The sequence below is a fragment of the Bos indicus genome, chromosome 3 (genome assembly GCF_029378745.1).
Source record: "Bos indicus isolate NIAB-ARS_2022 breed Sahiwal x Tharparkar chromosome 3, NIAB-ARS_B.indTharparkar_mat_pri_1.0, whole genome shotgun sequence".
In the NCBI taxonomy this organism is placed as follows: domain Eukaryota; kingdom Metazoa; phylum Chordata; class Mammalia; order Artiodactyla; family Bovidae; genus Bos; species Bos indicus.
In genome coordinates, this window is record NC_091762.1 from 90,467,502 (window position 1) to 90,487,622 (window position 20,121).

Genomic DNA, 20,121 nt, shown 5'->3' on the forward strand with positions numbered 1-20,121 from the left:
GTCCAAGGGACTCTCAAGAGTCTTCTCCAAAACCACAGTTCAAAAGCATCAATTCTTTGGCACTCAGCTTTCTTTATAGTCCAACTCTCACATTCATACATGATTCCTGGAAACACAATAGTTTTGAGTAGATGGATCTTTTTTGGCAAAGTAATATCTCTGCTTTTTAATATGCTGTCTAGGTTGGTCATAACTTTCCTTCCAAGGAGTAAGCGTCTTTTAATTTCATGGCTCCAGTCACCAACTGCAGTGATTTTGGAGCCCCCCAAAAAAACGTCTACCACAGTTTCCATTGTTTTCCTGGCTATTTGCCATGAAGTGACAGGACCAGATGCCATGAACTTCGTTTTTTTAATGTTGAATTTTAAGCAAACTTTTTCACGCTCCTCTTTCACTTTCATCAAGAGACACTTTAGTTCTTCTTTGCTTCCTGCCATAAGGGTGGTATCATCTGCATATCTGAGGTTATTGATATTTCTTCTGGCACTCTTGATTCCAGCTTGTGCTTCATCCAGTCCAGCGTTTCTCATTATATACTCTGTATACAAATTAAATAAGCAGGGTGACAATATATAGCCTTGAAGTACTCCTTTCCCTATTTGGAACCAGTCTGTTGTTCCATGTCCAGTTCTAAGTGTTTCTTCCTGACCTGTATACAGATTTCTCAAGAGGCAGGTCAGGTGGTCTGGTATTCCCATCTCTTTCAGAATTTTCCACAGTTTATTATGATCCACACAATCAAAGGCTTTGGCATAGTCTATAAAGCAGAAATAGATGTTTTTCTGTAACTCTGTTGCTTTATCGATGATCCACAAGTTTGGGCTTCTCTAATAGCTCAGTTGGTAAAGAATCTGCCTGCAATGCAGGAGACCCCGATTAGATTCCTGGATCAGGAAGATCCCCTGGAGAAGGGATACGCTACCCACGCCAGTATTCATGAGCTTTCCTTGTGACTCAGTTGGTAAAGAATCTGCCAGCAATGTGGGAGACCTGGGTTCCATCCCTGGGTTGGAAAGATCCCCTGGAGAACAGAAAGGCTACCCACTGCAGTATTCTGGCCTGGAGAATTCCATGGACTATATAGTCCATGGGATCACAAAGAGTTGGACATGACTGAGCAACAGTGACTTTCAGAGGATGTTGGCAATTTGATCTCTAGTTCTTCTGCCTTTTCTAAAACCAGCTTGAACATCTGGAAGTTCACGGTTCATGTATTGCTGAAGTCTGGCTTGGAGAATTTTGAGCATTATTTTACTCGCATGTGAGATGAGTGCATTTGTGCGGCAGTTTGAGCATTCTTTGGCATTGCCTTTCTTTGGAACTGGGATGAAAACTGACATTTTCCAGTCCTGTGGCCACTGTTGAGTTTTCCAAATTTGCTGGCATATTGAGTGCAGCATTTTCACAGCATCATCTTTTAGGATTTGAAATATTTCAACTGGAATTACATCACCTCCACTAGTTTTGTTTGTAGTGATGCTTCCTAAGGCCCACTTGTTTTCACATTCCAGGATGTCTGGCTCTAGGTGAGTGAGCACACCATTATGGTTACCTCGGTCGTGAAGATCTTTTTTGTACAGTTCTTCTGTGTATTTTTGCCACCTCTTCTTAATATCTTCTGCTTCTGTTAGGTCCACACCATTTCTGTCATTAATTGAGCCCATCTTTGCCTGAAATGTTTCCTTGTTATCTCTAATTTTCTTGAAGAGACCTATAGTCTTTCCCATTCTGTTGCTTTCTGCTATTTCTTTGCATTGATCACTGAAGAAGGCTTTCTTATTGCTCCTTGTTATTCTTTGGAACTCTGCATTCAAATGGGTATATCTTTCCTTTCCTCCTTTGCTTTTCGCTTCTCTTCTTTTCAGAGCTATTTGTAAGTCCTCCTCAGACAGCTATTTTGCTTTTCTGCATTTCTTTTTCTTGGAAATGGTCTTGCTCCCTGTTTCCTGTACATTTTCATGAACCTCTGTCCATAGTTCATCAGGCACTCTATCAGACCTAGTCCCTTAAATCTATTTCTCACTGCCACTGTATAATCATAAGGGATTTGATTTAGGTTATACCTGGATGGTCTAGTGGTTTTCCCTCCTTTCTTCTATTTAAGTCTGAATTTAGCAATAAGGTGTTCACGTCTGAGCCACAGTCAGCTCCCGGTCTTGTTTTTGCTGACTGTATAGAGCTTCTCCATCTTTGGCTGCAAAGAATATAATCAATCTGATTTCGGTGTCAACCATCTGGTGATGTTCATGTGTAGAGTCTTCTCTCGTGTTGTTGGAAGAGGGTGTTTGCTATGACCAGTGCATTCTCTTGGCAGAACTCTATTAGCCTTTGCCCTGCTTCATTCTGTACTCCAAGGCCAAATTTGCCTGTTACTCCAGGTGTTTCTTGACTTCCTACTTTTGCATTCCAGTCCCCTATAATGAAAAGGACATCTTTTTTGGGTGTTAGTTCTAGAAGGTCATGTAGGTCTTCATAGAACCGTTCAACCTCAGCTTCTTCAGCACTACTGCTCAGGGCATAGGCTTGGATTACCGTGATATTGAATGGTTTGCCTTGGAAAGGAACAGAGATCATTCTGTCATTTTTGAGGTTGCATCCAAGTATTGCATTTCGGATTCTTTTGTTGACTATGATGGCTCCTCCATTTCTTTTAAGGGATTCCTGCCCACAGTAGTAGATATAATGGTCATCTGAGTTAAATTCACCCATTCCAGTCCATTTTAGTTCGTTGATTCCTAAAATGTCGATGTTCACTCTTGCTATCTCCTGTTAGATTATTTCCAATTTGCCTTGAATCATGGACCTAACATTCTAGGTTCCTATGCAATATTGTTCTTTACAGCATTGGACCTTACTTCCATCACCAGTCACATCCACAACTGGGTGTTGTTTTTGCTTTGGCTCTGTCCTTCATTCTTTGGAGTTATTTTTCCAGTGATCCAATAGCATATTGGGCAGCTACCAATCTGGGGAGTTCCTCTTTCAGTGTCCTATCTTTTTGCCTTTTCATACTGATCATGGTTTTCTCAAGGCAGGAATACTGAAGTGGTTTGCCATTCATTCCCTTCTCCAGTGAACCACATTTTGTCAGAAGTCTCCACCATCACCCAGCTGTCTTGGGTGGCCCCACATGGCATGGCTCATAGTTTCACTGAGTTAGAAAAGGCTGTGGTCCATGTGATTAGATTGGTTAGTTTTCTGTGATTGTGGTTTTCAGTTTGTCTGCCCTCTGATGGAGAAGGATAAGAGTCTTATGGAACCTTCGTGATGGAAGAACTGACTGAGGGGGAAACTGGGTCTTATTCTAATGAGCGGGGCCATGCTCAGTAAATCTTTATGCTTGAACAATGGGGTCAATAGCCAGTGAATAAATTCTGCCTCCACTGACCTCCTGGGCAAATAGTTCTGAGATACATTCTAGAAGACTCCTTAGGAGTGCTGGCAGGATCAAGCATCACTCTCCTGTGTGGTGACCAAATTAATAACGATTCATCCTCATGTAAGTTTTCTTTCCTTTTCTCTTTCTGTTTCATTTGCTCTGCTCCCAACTCCTATTTCCAGGAATCATTTCCCAAATAAATTATTTGCACACTAGCCTTTGTCTCAGTGTCTACTTTAGGGGGGTAGATAGGTTAAGATCATGTAGTTTTGAGATTGTCTTCTAATTGTACTGGCTAACTAGTCTTGTGTGTGTCTTAGTTGCTTAGTTGTGTCCGACTCTTTGCAACCCCATTGACCGCAGCCCCACCAGGCCTCTCTGTCCATGGGATTCTCCTGGCAAGAACACTAGATTGAGTTGCCATTTCCTTCTCCAAAAGGAACTATAGAAAGAAAGAAAGTGAAGTGGCTCAGTCGTGTCCGACTCTTTGTGACCCCATGGACTGTAGCAATACTATATTACACATATAGATATACAGATATAGATATATTAAGTAAATACTATATTATTAGATTTTTATTTGTTTTGATGAATTGGAGACTGCTTACCTTTTAATTTGATGCAGGTTCTATCCCTCAGTTAGGAAGATCCCATGGAGTAGGAAATGGTAACCCACTCCAGTATTCTTGCCTAGAAAATTCCATGGATAGAGGAGCCTGGTGGGCTACAGTCCATGGTGTTGCAAAGGACACTACTGAGTGACTAAGCACACACACACCTTTTAATTTACTTTGAATTATTCACGGTAGTCATTTTACTTACAGTTTGCAAACAATTTTTAACAATTCTTTTCTGTTGTCTATTCTTACCATCAGATTTTTGCCTTCCTGTGTCTGGTTCTCAGAATGATATTTGGGAATTCTCACTAGGGATGCTGATTAGATGGCTAATGACAAGGTGGGTAATGAATCTTTCATAACAATTTATATTTGCTATGGATTTTTCCCTAGTCTGTTGCTTACTTTCTAAATTAGCTTTTTTTATTTTAAATTGTTGATCTTATATTTAATGTTTAATAATAGTCAATGATTAGGGAGATTAAACTGTACATATTAACAACAAATAGCACTAGCTCTTAAAACTAGAACTATAACCAGAAAAATATGTTTATGGTATAACATTAAATGAAAACAGAGAATAATAAAACTGTATTATATTGAATACAATAACTATAAAAAAAGGTTGACAGTGATTCTTCTGAGATAGTAACAGATAGTATAGTACTCTAGTCTTGGGCTAAAGGACAAAAATATTTTTTAAAAATGTTATATAATGCTGTTAAATTCCTTAAAAATATTTCTAAAGTAAATAGCAGTTAAACACATGCAATTTTTGGTGTCAAAGTAAACTGATGTGATTCAAATCTGATTGCGTCTGTCTTTTCCATGCAGTTGGTAACACACAGGGCTTTGTTCTTTCATTTGGAGAAAGTCACACTTTATTAATAATAACAACCCAATCTCTTGAGGGATCACTGAGCAAAGGCACAGGGCTTTGGAATGCTAGGTTCTGCCCCTGCTTTCAGGATATTTGGAAAACATTTCCCTGGAAGCTAAAGGAGCAGGGAATTTGCTTTTTTTCAGTGGCCTCCTCAAACACATGTAACTTACTGGAGCTTAAAGACTTACATTTGTAAAAGCCATTAGTGTCGATTAATGTAGACAAATGATTGAAATAGGGACATTGGGAGGTGCAACTCCGCACCTTGTACCATTTATGGGCAGGAAATGAGGAACAATTAGGTTGGTGAGGCTGGAAAACACCCCACTAGCCTTGCCTGCATGGGGTCAGCTTCAGGAAAGCTCAGGGGAGTGTAATGGGAGAAGGACTGGGGCCAGGACAGCGACAGATGGGAGCAACAGACAGCAGCTTTGGCCAAAGCAGACTTCTCAGCTTTGCTTCTCCGTATTGGACGTTGCTGGTAATACTGATGACAACTTGCGCTGGGTTCTTACAGATACCTTGGACGTATACTCAGTCACTGACTAATTCATCTACTTTCTCAGTCAGCAAATGTTTTCTGAGCACTTCGTCTCTTCAAGGGATCCTGTGGCGAACGGGGCATAATTTCTACCTTTCTGGAAGTGATAGTCTAGGGAATTTCAGGGTAGTGTGATGGAACATGGGGGCTGTAGGAGCTCACAGAGAGTCACTTAAATCCAGTTGTAGATGTTATGGAAGGCTTTTCATAGGAGGTGAAGTGCAAGGTGAGATGTGATGGACAAATAGAAATTCTCATTTTAAAAAATGAGAAAACTGACTTAGAAAGTCGAAGCCATCTGCCCTAGCACGGAAAACAAAGAGGAAGCCAACTCATGTCTGGCTCTAAGGGCAAAATAACATAAATGTTTCCAATGGGAGTTGACCTACTTATATGCCTAATGCATTTTGAATTTTTTATTGAATTATTTGTGAAAAATTGCATTTCATACTCTCTGCTTAAGTAGGCTAGGAAGTGGATGATTTTTTTTTTTCATTTTCTTACTTCAATTCACTCAAATACAGACTTCTCAAATAACTCCAAGGCACTTTGCTTTGCCGTAAGGGGCACATAAGCAAATTCTATGATGTGTCTGTGTTCTAGACTCATGGTCTGGTGGAGAAGGCTGTGATAAGGATGAGAAGATAATTTCTCAAACTGTGAGATAGGGGAGTAAGAAATTCCTTCTGGTTTTGTTTAGAGAATATGATTAAAAGATTTGGATAGACCTAAAGAGGTATAATATTTGAGTAAGGCCTTAAAGTTGAAGAGAGGAGAAGGGACCAACCTTATAAACAAGCCTTCATGTAATATGATATCATAGTGTGATGCTACATTTTGATATGACACTTTATGATAATGAAGTGTTATGTCTGCTGTTGGGTTTTTCTTTCTCCTGATTATTAACTATATCTCTTCCAACACCCATTTTTCTATCAGCCAACTCATATAAATGCTTACCTGGTTTAGTCTTTAAAATTGTACTTGGACTGGAAAATTTGATAACTCACTGAAGCACATGGTAGGTTAAATAACTGTTCAAACATTTTTAGAATGGGCATAACACAGGGATCGATTCTGAAAGAGATGGGAATACCAGACCACCTGATCTGCCTCTTGAGAAATTTGTATGCAGGTCAGGAAGCAACAGTTAGAACTGGACATGGAACAACAGACTGGTTCTAAATAGGAAAAGGAGTTCATCAAGGCTGTATATTGTCACCCTGTTTTTTTAACTTATATGCAGAGTACATCATGAGAAACGCTGGACTGGAAGAAACACAAGCTGGAATCAAGATTGCCGGGAGAAATATCAATAACCTCAGATGTGCAGATGACACCACCCTTATGGCAGAAAGTGAAGAGTAACTCAAAAGCCTCTTGATGAAGTGAAAGAGGAGAGTGAAAAAGTTGGCTTAAAGCTCAACATTCAGAAAATAAGATCATCGCATCCAGTCCCACCACTTCATGGGAAATAGATGGGGAAACAGTGGAAACAGTGTCAGACTTTATTTTTCTGGGCTCCAAAATCACTACAGATGGTGACTGCAGCCATGAAATTAAAAGACGCTTACTCCTTGGAAGGAAAGTTATGACCAACCTAGATAGCATATTCAAAAGCAGAGACATTACTTTGCGAATAAAGGTTCGTCTATTCAAGGCTATGGTTTTTCCTGTGGTCATGTATGGATGTGAGAGTTGGACTGTGAAGAAGGCTGAGCGGTGAAAAATTGATGCTTTTGAACTGTGGTGTTGGAGAAGACTCTTGAGAGTCCCTTGGACTGCAAGGAGATCCAACCAGTCCATTCTGAAGGAGATCAGCCCTGGGATTTCTTTGGAAGGAATGATGCTAAAGCTGAAAGTCCAGTACTTTGGCCACCTCATTGGAAGAGTTGACTCATTGGAAAAGCCTCTGATGCTGGGAGGGATTGGGGGCAGGAAGAGAAGGGGACGACAGAGGATAAGATGGCTGGATGGCATCACTGACTCAATGGACGTGAGTCTGGGTGAACTCCGGGAGTTGGTGAGGGACAGGGAGGCCTGGTGTGCTGGGATTCATGGGGTCGCAAAGAGTTGGACACGACTGAGCGACTGATCTGATCTGATCTGAACACAGGGATCACAATTTCAGGAGCAAAATATATATGTGAGAGTGTTTGAGCATAAGGTGACTTAGTTCAGCTCAGGTCAGTTCAGTCACTCAGTCGTGTCTGACTCTTTGTGACCCCATGGACTGCAGCACACCAGGCCTTCCTGTGCATCATCAACTCCCAGAGTTTACTCAAACTCATGTTCATTGAGTCAGTGATGCCATCCAACCATCTTATCCTCTGTTGACCCTTTCTCCTCCTGCCTTCAATATTTCTCAGCATCAGAGTCTTTTCAAATAAGTCAGTTCTTTGCATAGGGTGGCCAAAGTGTTGGAACTTCAGCTTTAACATCAGTCCTTCCAATGAATATTCGGGACTGATTTCCTTTAGGATGGACTGGTTGGATCTCCTTGCAGTCCAAGAGACTCTCAAGAGTCTTCTCCAACACCACAGTTCAAAAGCATCAATTCTTCAGCACTCAGCTTTCTTTATATTCCAACTCTCTATCCATACATGACTACTGGAAAAATCATAGCTTTGACTAGATGGACCTTTGTTGCAAAGTAATGTCTCTGTTTTTTAATATTGTGTCTAGGTTGGTCATAGCTTTTCTTCCAAGGAGCAAGTATCTTTTAATTTTATGGCTGCAATTACCATCTGAAGTGATTTTGGAGCCCCCAAAAGTAAAGTCTGCCACTATTTCCACTATTTCCCCATTTATTTGCCATGAAGTGATGGAACCAGATGCCATGATCTTAGCTTTCTGAATGTTGAGCTTTAAGCCAACTTTTTCATGCTCCTCTTTCACTTTCATCAAGAGGCTCTTTAGTTCTTTTTTGCTTTCTACCATAAGAGTGGTGTCATCTGCATATCTGATGTTATTGATATTTCTTCTGGAAATCTTGATTCCAGCTTGTGCTTCATCCAACCCAGTGTTTCTCATGATGTACTCTGCATACAAATTAAATAAGCAGGGTGACAATATACAGTTTTGATGTACTCCTTTCCCAATTTGGAACCAGTCTGTTGTTCCATGTCCAGTTCTAACTGTTGCTTCTTGACCTGCATATAAGGATCCTGATAATATACTGAAGAGTTCATCCTTTTTTATTTTAATTTTTAAATTAATTAATTTATTTGTCTGCATTTAGTCTTGGTTGTCTCACGTGGGCTTGTTAGTTGCAGCATGTAAATTCTAGTGCCCTGACGAGGATGCAACCCAGGCCCCCTGCATTGGTAGCTTGGAGTCTTAGGCACTGAGAGAAGTCCTAGGAGCATGCTTTTTAAAAATAGGGCCAGTTGTTACTCATGGACCAATAGATTATGGCCAGGGAGCAAGAGGTTTTCAGAGTTACTAGATTGTCTGATTTTCCAAGAGAAATCTGCATTTTTTGTGGATAATCTAAAGTATTTTAAATGTTAGCAGTAAATTACTGCTTTAGAATATACTAAGTGAAACAATTACAGTTAAAAACAGTCTGTAAACTGGATCCTATCTATAAGCCAGCAATTTGCAATGGCTGGCCCAATAAAAACTCAACTAAGCTTTTGAGCACATTCCTAAGTTCCTTATTTATATGACTCATTTAATTCTCACAATAAACCTTTGGAAGCAGGAATGGTGATGAAGATGATCATGATGATGATGCCCATTTTACAAATGACGAAATGAGACAGAGGTTAAGTAATTCCAAGAACACCTAGTTATCAAATAGGAGAATCAACATTCAGTTGAAGGAAATCTAGTTCTAGAATTTGTGTTCAAGATCACTATACTGCAATGTTTCTCAAAATAAATGGCTTTATTTATTTTGTTTAAGGACTTCTTGACAACTATTGGAGGTACTCAGTGACCTTTTTCTCTTTTTTGGGGGGAGGGATTTTTCACTTGAGTTTTTTTTTTTTTTAATTTTATTTTATTTTTAAACTTTACAATATTGTATTGGTTTTGCCAAATATCGAAATGAATCTGCCACAGGTATACATGTGTTCCCCATCCTGAACCCTCCTCCATCCTCCCTCCCCAGTGACCTTTTTCTGATCTTAATTTTGTTTCAGATGGTAGGGGTGCGAGAGACTTCCATGAATATATGCAATCCCTCACTTATTTAAAGCATATTTTTCAGTAACATCAAACTGTATTGTCAAGAAGAATGGGCTTTGGAAACCTAGACTCAAGATTGAATTCTTGCTCCTCCAATTATTGGCTGACTTGAGTCTTGATTTCCTCACTTGAACAATGAGGATATTGAAAAATACCCTTCAGGGTTATTGTAAAAAATGGAAGTAATGCATGAAAAATAACTTGGCTCAAAATAAGTGCTTGTTAAGTTAGAGACAGTATGATGACAATGATCGTTTTGGCGAGGAATTTAACTAGTACACACAAGACACTGTGTTGTGGGGAATCAAATGTTAATCCCATAGAGTTCCTGTCATAAGAAAATTGAGGTGTCAAGTAGCTAAGTAGAGGAGAAAATACACTTTCATACATTTTTATAAATTGTGATAATATAAGGTACCATAAGAGGTGTACAGGTGAGTATGTAAAGTAGAGATCACCATCATTGGAGACCAGTGAAGACTTCTTAGAGGAAGTAGCATTTGAGCTATTTTTTTTCTTTGTTTTAAAGATAAACAAGTTTTAGGCAAGAGGATTTGAGGTTAAGGGGCCATAGATTAAATGAGATAGTTTGAGCAGAGGCACCAAGATGGGGCACATGGATGTCCTGATTGTGGAAATACTAATTAGTTAAGTGAAAGCAGAGAGCAGGATGTGTGGAATACAATGGCTATAGAAACATCTGTAGGGCCATTCTTCAGGTTCAACCAACAGTTAGCATTTTTTCTCACCAACTGGTACACGCAGGGTCTGTCTTCGCATATTACCTGGGCTGTAAAAGGGAAATGGAGGGGACAGCTGGCAAGTGTGCAAACTAGAGGGAAGGAACTTAATTTCCTGTTCAATCAAGGTTCACTGGCTTATGGAGAAGGGATTCCAGTTAGAAAGCCATATGTCCTCGAATAAAAGCAGGAGGAAGACATGTGGGATCCAAGAGTTCTATAAAACAAGTTGGAAATTGGGAGTTGTGAAAGTGTCTACTAGAAGAACCATTTGAAATCAATTGGCTCCACCTAAACTTTCCTAAGTGCAGAATGGAATACTTATCTGGCGAGTTCTCTCTTCACAACAAAGTCTACGTTCAAACCAGAAAAGCAATGCTATAGGGTAGGAAAAAGGCCAACTGTGGAATCATTCACCCCTGGGTCCAAAGTCTGGGTCTTTTCCTGACAAGTTCTAAGAACTCAAACAAGTCTTCTGTCTCTCAGCTCCTGAACCATATATTCCAAAAAATAATAATATTTATTGTGATTTAATGGTGTCATAATTAAACACTTTAAGAGGAGATGTTTGTATTTTAGGGGGTGTCACAATGCCGGTATCACCTGCAGCATGGTGTAAACAGTCCATTCTCTGTGGTGCATTATCTTAACTTGGTGTCTCTGTTATAACATCCTGACATATGTCCATCACCTTGTTCCAAATTCCTTCAGGCTACATCCTTATCTCTGCATCCTTTCAAATTCCACTCCACTACAACTGAGGATAGGTGTGCCCAGTCAAAAGCAGTATGGTGCAGGATAAAGAACATGGATTTGCAGTCATAAGCCATGGATTCTTAGCATTGGCTCTACCAATAAATGTGGCTTTTTGAGCTTCAACTGCCTCATCTGAAAAAAAGTAGTAAATAAATGAGACCATGTATATGAAAATATATGGTACAGAATAGGTACTTAGTACATGCATAATAAATGATAGGGGTGGAAAGAAGAAAGCCAAGCAATTCCTGGCCACTGGGTCTAGACATTGGCTGTCTTGGGGTAGGACAAGGTGGTGGGGATGGAACAAAATTATCCACGATAGCTTCAGTTGCAGATGACTGTAGTCTTCCTGTGCTCTTGCTGACAAAACAGGACAACTTGTTTCTTCCCTAATCGACTTGTGTAGTTAAGCCTGACAGGGGTTCCCAGATAGAAACCAGAACTATTCATTCCACAACCATCTCCTGAATTTTTCATATCTTTGTCTTTGCCCAGTATATGCCCTCCATCTAAAATTAATTTATTTTATATTTTACTCTCTGTTCTCTTTTGTTATACCACTGAGGCTGAAAATTGAGTCTTATTTTTATTACATCTCCTATGCTTTTCTCTCACGACCCAATAATCACAATAGTGTGATCACTCACCTAGAGCCAGACATCCTGGAATGTGAAGTCAAGTGGGCCTTAGAAAGCATCACTATGAACAAAGCTAGTGGAGGTGATGGAATTCCAGCTAAGCTATTTCAAATCCTAAAAGATGATGCTCTGAAAGTGCTGCACTCAATGTGCAAGCACATTTGGAAAACTCAGCAGTGGCCACAGGACTGGAGAAGGTCAGTTTTCATTCCAATCCCAAAGAAAGGCAATGCCAAAGAATGCTCAAACTACCACACAATTGCACTCATCTCACAAGCTTGTAAAGTAATGCTCAAAATTCTCCAAGCCAGGCTTCAGTAATACATGAACAGTGAACTTCCAAATGTTCAAATCGGTTTTAGAAAAGGCAGAGGAACCAGAGATCAAATCGCCAACATCCGCTGGATCATCGAAAAAGCAAGAGAGTTCCAGAAAAACTTCTATTTCTGCTTTATTGACTATGTCAAAGCCTTTGACTGTGTGGATCACAATAAACTGGAAATTCTGAAAGAGATGGGAATATCAGACTACCTGACCTGCCTCTTGAGAAACCTGTATGCAGCTCAGGAAGCAACAGTTAGAATTGGGCATGGCACAACAGACTGGTTCCAAATAGGAAAAGGAGTACGTCAAGGCTGTATTTTGTTACCCTGCTTATTTAACATATATGCAGAGTACATCATGAGAAACACTGGACTGGAAGAAGCACAAGCTGGAATCAAGATTGCTGGGAGAAATGTCAATAACCTCACATATGCAGATGACAGCACCCTTATGGCAGAAAATGAAGAGGAACTAAAAAGCCTCTTGATGAAAGTGAAAGAGGAGAGTGAAAAAGTTGGCTTAAAGCTCAACATTCAGAAAATAAGATCATGGCATCTGGTCCTATCACTTCATGGGAAATAGATGGGGAAACAGTGGAAACAGTGTCAGACTTTATTTTTTTGGGGCTCCAAAATCACTGCAGTTGGTGACTGCAGCCATGAAATTAAAAGACGCTTACTCCTTGGAAGGAAAGTTATGACCAACCTAGATAGCATATTCAAAAGCAGAGGTGGTTTACTTTGCCAACAAAGGTCTGTCTAGTCAAGGCTATGGTTTTTCCAGTGGTCATGTATGGATGTGAGAGTTGGACTGTAAAGAAAGCTGAGGGAGAGGGTGGGAAGATTTGGGAGAATGGCATTGAAACATGTAAAATATCATGTATGAAACGAGATGCCAGTCCAGGTTCAATGCACGATACTGGATGCTTGGGGCTAGTGCACTGGGACGACCCAGAGGGATGGTATGGGGAGGGAGGAGGGAGGAGGGTTCAGGATGGGGAGCACATGTATACCTGTGATGGATTCATTTTGATATTTGGCAAAACTAATACAATTATGTAAAGTGTAAAAATAAAATAAAAAAAAAAAAGAAAGCTGAGCCCCGAAGAATTGATGCTTTTGAACTGTGGTGTTAGAGAAGGCTCTTGAGAGTCCCTTGGACTGCAAGGGGATCCAACCAGTCCATTCTAAAGGAGACCAATCCTGGGTGTCCTTTGGAAGGACTGATGCTGAAGCTGAAACTCCAGTATTTTGGCCACCTCATGCAAAGAGTTGACTCATTGGAAAAGACCCTGATACTGGGAGGGATTGGGGGCAGGAGGAGAAGGGGATGACAAAGGATGAGATGGCTGGATGACATTACTGACTCAATGGACATGAGTTTGAGTGAACTCTGGGAGTTGATGATGGACAGGAAGCCTGGCATGCTATGATTCATGGGGTCACAAAGAGTCTGACACGACTGAGTGATTGAAGTGAACTGAACTGAACTGATGCTTTCCTCGTATCACCTAACCCAAAGCTATGTATGTGGTAAGTTTTGAGGACTCCTTTTTTTCCTAAGGGAGGGTCAAAAAAAAAAAAGGAGGTTAAAAGAAGATAACTCAGATACTCAGTCTAGTCCAAGGCTGCCATTTCTCAAACTGAGATCCACAAATTATAGATAGCATTCCACAAAGCACCTGAAGATATGTGTAAAATGTTGCATGTAAATCTGAATATGTATTTTTTTCTAGGTAGGGTATGCATAGCTTTTCTCTATTTTAAAAGCAGAACACAATCTACAAAATGCTCAAACTCTACCCTTATGCTTCATGAATGAAGCTTAAAGAAGTACAAGCCTAATGAAGCACATATTTTAGCTAAAGTAATATAGTCACCAAGAGACTAATAGAGTCAGGAAGAGACACAGGACCTGCTGGTTTTCCTCCCAGAAGTCTTGACAAGCATACGTAATTCATTCATCCATTCATTCACCCTTTCAACTCTTTCTTATATGGTTACTCTGCATTACTTATTATTTAAGTGCTGAGTTTAGAGCATTGAACCAGACAGACAAACATCCCTGCCTTCGTAAAGCTTACTTTTTAAAAATTTTATTGGAGCATAGTTGATTTACAATGTTGTATTAGTTTCTGCTGTACAGCAAAGCGATTCAGTTATACTTAGATATGGATGCATATATCAACTCTTTTTAAGATTCTTTTCCCATATAGGTCATTATAGAGTACTGAGTCAAATTCCCTGTGCTGTACAGTAGGTTCTTCTTGCTGCTGTTGTTCAGTCGTTAAAACGTGCAACTCTTTGTGGCCCCAGGGACTGCAGCATGCCAGTACTCCCTGTCCTTTGTTATCTCCTGGAGTCTGCTCAAAGTCACGTCCATGGAGTCAGTGATGCCATCCAGCCATCTCATCTTCTGTGGTCCCTTTCTCTTCCTGCCCTCAATCTTTCCCAGCATCAGGATCTCGTCCAATGAGTCAGCTCTTTGCATCAGGTGGCCAAAGTATTAGATCTTCAGACTTAGCATCAGTCCTTCCAATGAATATTCAGGGTTGATTTCCTTTAGGATTAACTGGTTTGATCTCCTTGCAGTCCAAGAGACTCTCAAGAGTCTTCTCCAGCACCACAGTTCAAAAGCATCAATTCTTCAGCACTCAGCCTTCTTTATGGTCAAACTTTCACATCCATACATAACTACTGGAAAAACCATAGCTTTGGCTATATGGCCCTTTTTCAGCAAAGTGATAACTTTGCTTTTCAATATGCTGTCTAGGTCTGTCATAGCTTCTTTCAAGGAGCAAGCATCTTTTAATTTCACAGCTCAAGTCACTGTCAGCAGTGATTTTGGAACCTAAGAAAATAAAATCTGCCACCATCCACTTTTTCCCCATCTATTTGTCATGAAGGTTCTTACTAGTTTTTTATTTTATATATAGTAGTGTGTATACTTACTTTCTAGAGGAGAGAGGCAAAAAATAAACAATTAAAGTCATGCTATTGAATATGTCAGAAGGTGATTAGTGCCATGGAGAAAACTAATGGTGAGAAAGGAAATGGGAAGTGCCTCTGGAGAGGAGTGGCACTGGTTTAAATAAAGAGGTCAGAGATTTGGAGACTTTTGAGCTGTCACTGAATTACAGCTAATTCTTGTTATTTATGGACCTATGTTCTATAAAGTTGCCACAAGTACCAAATTAGAAAATACTGAACCTTGGCTCCTAGGGGAAATATAGTGTTAGGCTCCTCTGAGCCTCTGTTCACAACACCTTTGTCAACTAATCAATTCATAATCCTGTTTTATGTGAATTTCTGTTTAAAGATACCTTATTTAATATATATTGTTGAATCATTAGCCTTGAGCTCACACCCAACAGTGCTATAACTCATGGCTAAAGGAAGCTGGTCAAACACACACATATTTTTCTCTGTAAGGCACATCACAATCTTCCTACACTTAGAAACCCTAGACAGAATTGCAACTATGTTTGGTGGTGGCATTTTCAACAGTAAAATCACCAACAGAGAGCAAAAATGTGTGAAAAACCTGGCCTGTTAGAACACAAGGAGGACGCTCATTTATAGGGTGGGCCAAGATGAGAAGACCAAGCATCTCCTAGTTTGAACTTAGCTGGTGTCGTGTGTGATGAGCATCTCAAATCTTCTGCGCCTTGTGCATGTCTATGAATAAACATGAAAGCCCCCTAAGTATTGACTCGGGGGATTACAAATAAATTTTAGCAAGCTTGTGATTTCACACATATTTTGTTGTTGTTGCTCAGTCACCAAGTCATGTCCAACTCTTCATGACGCTGTGGCCTGCAGCATGCCAGGCCTCCATGTCCTTCAGCATCTCCCAGATGCTTGTCCATGTCCATTGAATCTGTGATGCCATCCAACCATCTAATTCTCTGTCACTCTCTTCTCCTTCCACCTTAAATCTTTACCACATCAGGCTCCTGTCCAATGAGCCAGCTCTTCACATCAGGTGGCCAAAGTATTGGAGCTTCAGCTTCAGCATCAGTCCTTCCAAAGAGTAGTCAGAGTTGATTTCCTTTAAGATTTACTGGTTGGATCTCCTTGCAGTCCAAGGGACTCTCAAGAGTCTTCTCCAACACCACAGTTCAAACACATCTGTTCTTTGGCACTCTGCCTTCTTTATTGTCCAGCTGTCACATCCATTCACACACACAGAATTGACAAATAATGAGGACCAACTCTAGTTGGCTTGCTGGGAATTGGAGGTGGTTTCCTGGGAGACTGATTGGTACCCATTGGTTTCCTAACTCTCTGCTCAGTGATCTTTAGTTGTTTATAATCTGTGCTTATTCGAAATGTTGGTTCTCAATTGCCATGGTATAATAAGACTTTTTTCTCTAAATCTACTCAAATGCTACTTAATGGGAAAAAGAGTGAGAAAAGCCAGATGTAGAAGCAGAGGAACTTTTTCATCTAGGAGTTTTGTTCAGGCAGACAGCCTGCTTGTATTTCCTGTAGACTTTTAAATTCAGGGGCCCAGATCCTAGCCGCTGTGCAGGGATAATTTGTGACTCCTTTACAGTGTAATTAATCCCTCCCCCCACCTCACCTCTAATTCCCCAAGTCCCCTTCCCTATGGACATGGTCCAAAAACATTAGCAAAGTTTCTTTTCTGATTTGTGACTTGCCCCAAAGAGCACAATGTCTCTAATTAGGTGATTTTAATCAAAAAGTTAAGAGCAATTTTACATTGTCTTTAAACCAAAATTTTATCCCCCTTCTTCCCCCCAAACCCCCCACCAACCTGGGTAATGCAATTCCAATTTTTAAATGAAAATCATTGGAAATGAAAATTGTTACTAAAACAACAGTTTGAGAAAGGCAGTTAATTCTAGAAAACAGGACTCAGCAATGCAGCTTGATTATGCTGCAGGAAGTCCTTGAATGGAGTGGAGAGATTGGTCTTAAACATCAGACTAAGGAGGAGAAGAAGCTCAGAGTCTAGACCTAGTTCTCTTGTATATCCTGTGTGACATTAGGCAAGATTCTCCCTCTCTGTGCTTTCATTTCTTAATTGGGAAGTGAGAGGTTAGATACTCTCTGCAGGGGTCTCCAACCTTCTTGGATCTAATGTCTGATGATCTGAAGTGGAGCTGATGTAATAATAATAGAAATAAACTGCATGATAAATGTAATGCATTGAATCATCCCGAAACCACCCCTTCTCCCAGTCTGTGGAAAAATTGCCTGCTAGGAAACCCATCCCTGGTGCCAAAAACGTTGGGGACCACTGCATAGGATAACTTCCAGCCTTAAGATTCTGGGACACTGGAAATATAAAATCTAATAGTACTCTTTATCTGTATCCATTAATTTATCAGAAAATATTTTGAAGTATGTTTTGAAGCCTAGCCTCTTTCTAAGAAAATAGTACTAAGGCTAAAAAAATTCAGAATTTGTAGAATATCAGAGTCACCATTGATGTGCCCAGAACATCTGTACTTAATGCAGCCATGGTATTCCTGGTAACACAGTCTACATTTCCTCACACAAGAGCTAAAAACTTGTGATCTCACCCTTGCCTATCAATTCATAGTCACTTTTCTTCATCCCAACCTTTATTTTTTAATTCCCCCTGTGTCAAGCCATGTAAAAGTTTTCTTTAATTCCCTCTCCGTATCAAGCACACTCACTTTTGCTCTCTTTGGGAAACCCATTTCCCCATTTATTCTTTTGGAAGGGGTTTATTTGTTCGATGTTTAAGAAACTGTTCATATCTCGGCTCTTCCGGAAAGGCTTTCAGGTCTTTACCAGGTCTATCTGACTTCCTTTACTCCATACCAGTAAAGAGTTCTAGGAAAGTGCTGGTAACTCTGGTAAAAGTTTATTTATAGACTCATATTTTTTGCTAGACTGTGAACCCCTGTCTACTTCCCTTACACAGAGTTTGATACATGCTATTCAGGAATGTTTGATGAATGAAGAATGAATAAATAAATCTAAGATAAAAAAAACACATGGAAAATCAAAGCATGATTATTTCATTATTTACCCCAAATTATGGGATCAACCTCTACTTAGTACTAGCCATGAATGCCACAAAAAATATGAGCCTAGTATTGCCAAATCTTTCAAATTTTCAAGAAAAGAAAAAAAGCCTGAACATTTATGTAAAATTTTACCACTTTTAATATTGGGAAGTCATTTAACCTGATCTCAAATCTGGTTTGGCACACAAAACATAGGCCTCCAGGTGTACAACCACTAGCCTAAGATAAGATTCAGATTCCTTTGCATATAGTCCATGCCTTTCCAAGTTTGTACCTGCCTCCCTCTATTCTCCACTTTATTTTTATCCACTCTTGGCAATCGCTTTCATTTCTATCATTCTTTGATAACAATTCATACTTCTATTCTGTAAGACCATTGCATCTACTTTTCCTCTTATGGTCTTTTCTTTCAATCTTCAGTTGGAGAAATGCTCTCATATTTCACAATCAGCTTCATGCAACTTTTCCATTTCCTAAGAAGACTTCTACTCCATAGAAAGAGAAACTTATTCCTCTAGGATTTAATAGAACTCTGGGTGGACTTCTATCATTGTTTTTGCCACCGTGTATTATAGTGATTTTCTGTAAGTTATTCTAGAGCATTCTTTTATTTATCTATTTTTTAAAATAGATAAATATATTAAAATAAAATAAAATCTCCACTGCACCAGATACTCTGTTCCTGTTAAGGATTCAGATGTGAAACCAACATTATCTCAGTCCCCAAGGAACTCACCATCTAACAAAAAGGGCCATTATTATATTTATCTCTGAATTTCTAGCACTTTTCACCAAATAGTAGGGGCTCTATAGGTTTCATCAAATTAGTCAAGTATTCAATTTTACAAGCATTTTTGGTGAACAGTGCACTCTGAGGAAGGCAAAACATGCCCTTGGTGTCTTGTATCTAGTAGGTACTCCATCAGTATTTGAAGACACGGGTAAGGCATGAAGCCCCCGTCTCCCCTAGATTATTACAATCTGCTTCAGTTCAGTTCAGTTCAGTCGCTCAGTCGTGTCCAACTCTTTGTGACCCCATGAATCGCAGCACTCCAGGCCTCCCTGTCCATCACCAACTCCCGGGGTTCACTCAGACTCAGTGATGCCATCCAGCCATCTCATCCTCTGTCGTCCCCTTCTCCTCCTGCCCCCAATCCCTCCCAGCATCAGAGTCTTTTCCAATGAGTCAATTCTTTGCATGAGGTGGCCAAAATACTGGAGTTTAAGCTTCAGCATCATTTCTTCCAAAGAAATTCCAGGGCTGATCTCCTTCAGAATGGACTTTTGGATCTCCTTGCAGTCCAAGGGGCTCTCAAGAGTCTTTTCCAACACTACAGTTCAAAAGCATCAATTTTTCGGCGCTCAGCTTTCTTCCCAGTCCAACTCTCACATCCGTACATGACCACAGGAAAAACCATAGCCTTGACTAGACGGACCTTTTTTGGCAAAGGAATGTCTCTGCTTTTCAATATGCTATCTAGGTTGGTCATAACTTCTTTTCCAAGGAGTAAGCGTCTTTTAATTTCATGGCTGCAGTCACCATCTGCAGTGATTTTGGAGTCCCCCAAAATAAAGTCTGACACTGTTTCCACTGTTTCCCCATCTATTTCCCATGAAGTGATGGGACCAGATGCCATGATCTTCATTTTCTGAATGTTGAGCTTTAAGCCAACTTTTTCACTCTCCACTTTCACTTTCATCAAGAGGCTTTTTCATTCCTCTTCACTTTCTGCCACAATCTGCTTAGGAATATTTTTATATCTATATCTGTATACTAATGGAAAATGATGATTGCACTTAAAGTCCCACATAGAAAGTGGGGTATAAGTATAATAGAAGTTTAATGTAATAAAAAGTAATCATGGCATGGTATACTTAAGAAAGACTCCAGTAAGGAGGTGGGTTCTGGGTTGTGGACTATAGGATTAATATGATTGGGTTTGGGAAAAGGTGTGGAGTAGATGATGTCTATGGATGCAGATGGGGATTTAGGAATGGGTAAGGCTTATTTGGAGGTGAAT

General features: G+C 39.9%; 1 long non-coding RNA gene across 1 annotated transcript in view; it reads left to right on the plus strand.

Moving 5' to 3' along the window:
• Window positions 1-15,187, plus strand: part of LOC109556247 (uncharacterized) — a 32,203-nt gene extending 17,016 nt beyond the window's left edge. The window contains exons 3-4 of the long non-coding RNA XR_011565876.1: window positions 4,255-4,336; window positions 6,667-15,187. This is a non-coding gene — a long non-coding RNA (uncharacterized lncRNA). The remainder of the gene's footprint in view (window positions 1-4,254; window positions 4,337-6,666) is intronic.
• The last annotated feature ends 4,934 nt before the right edge of the window (window positions 15,188-20,121 follow it).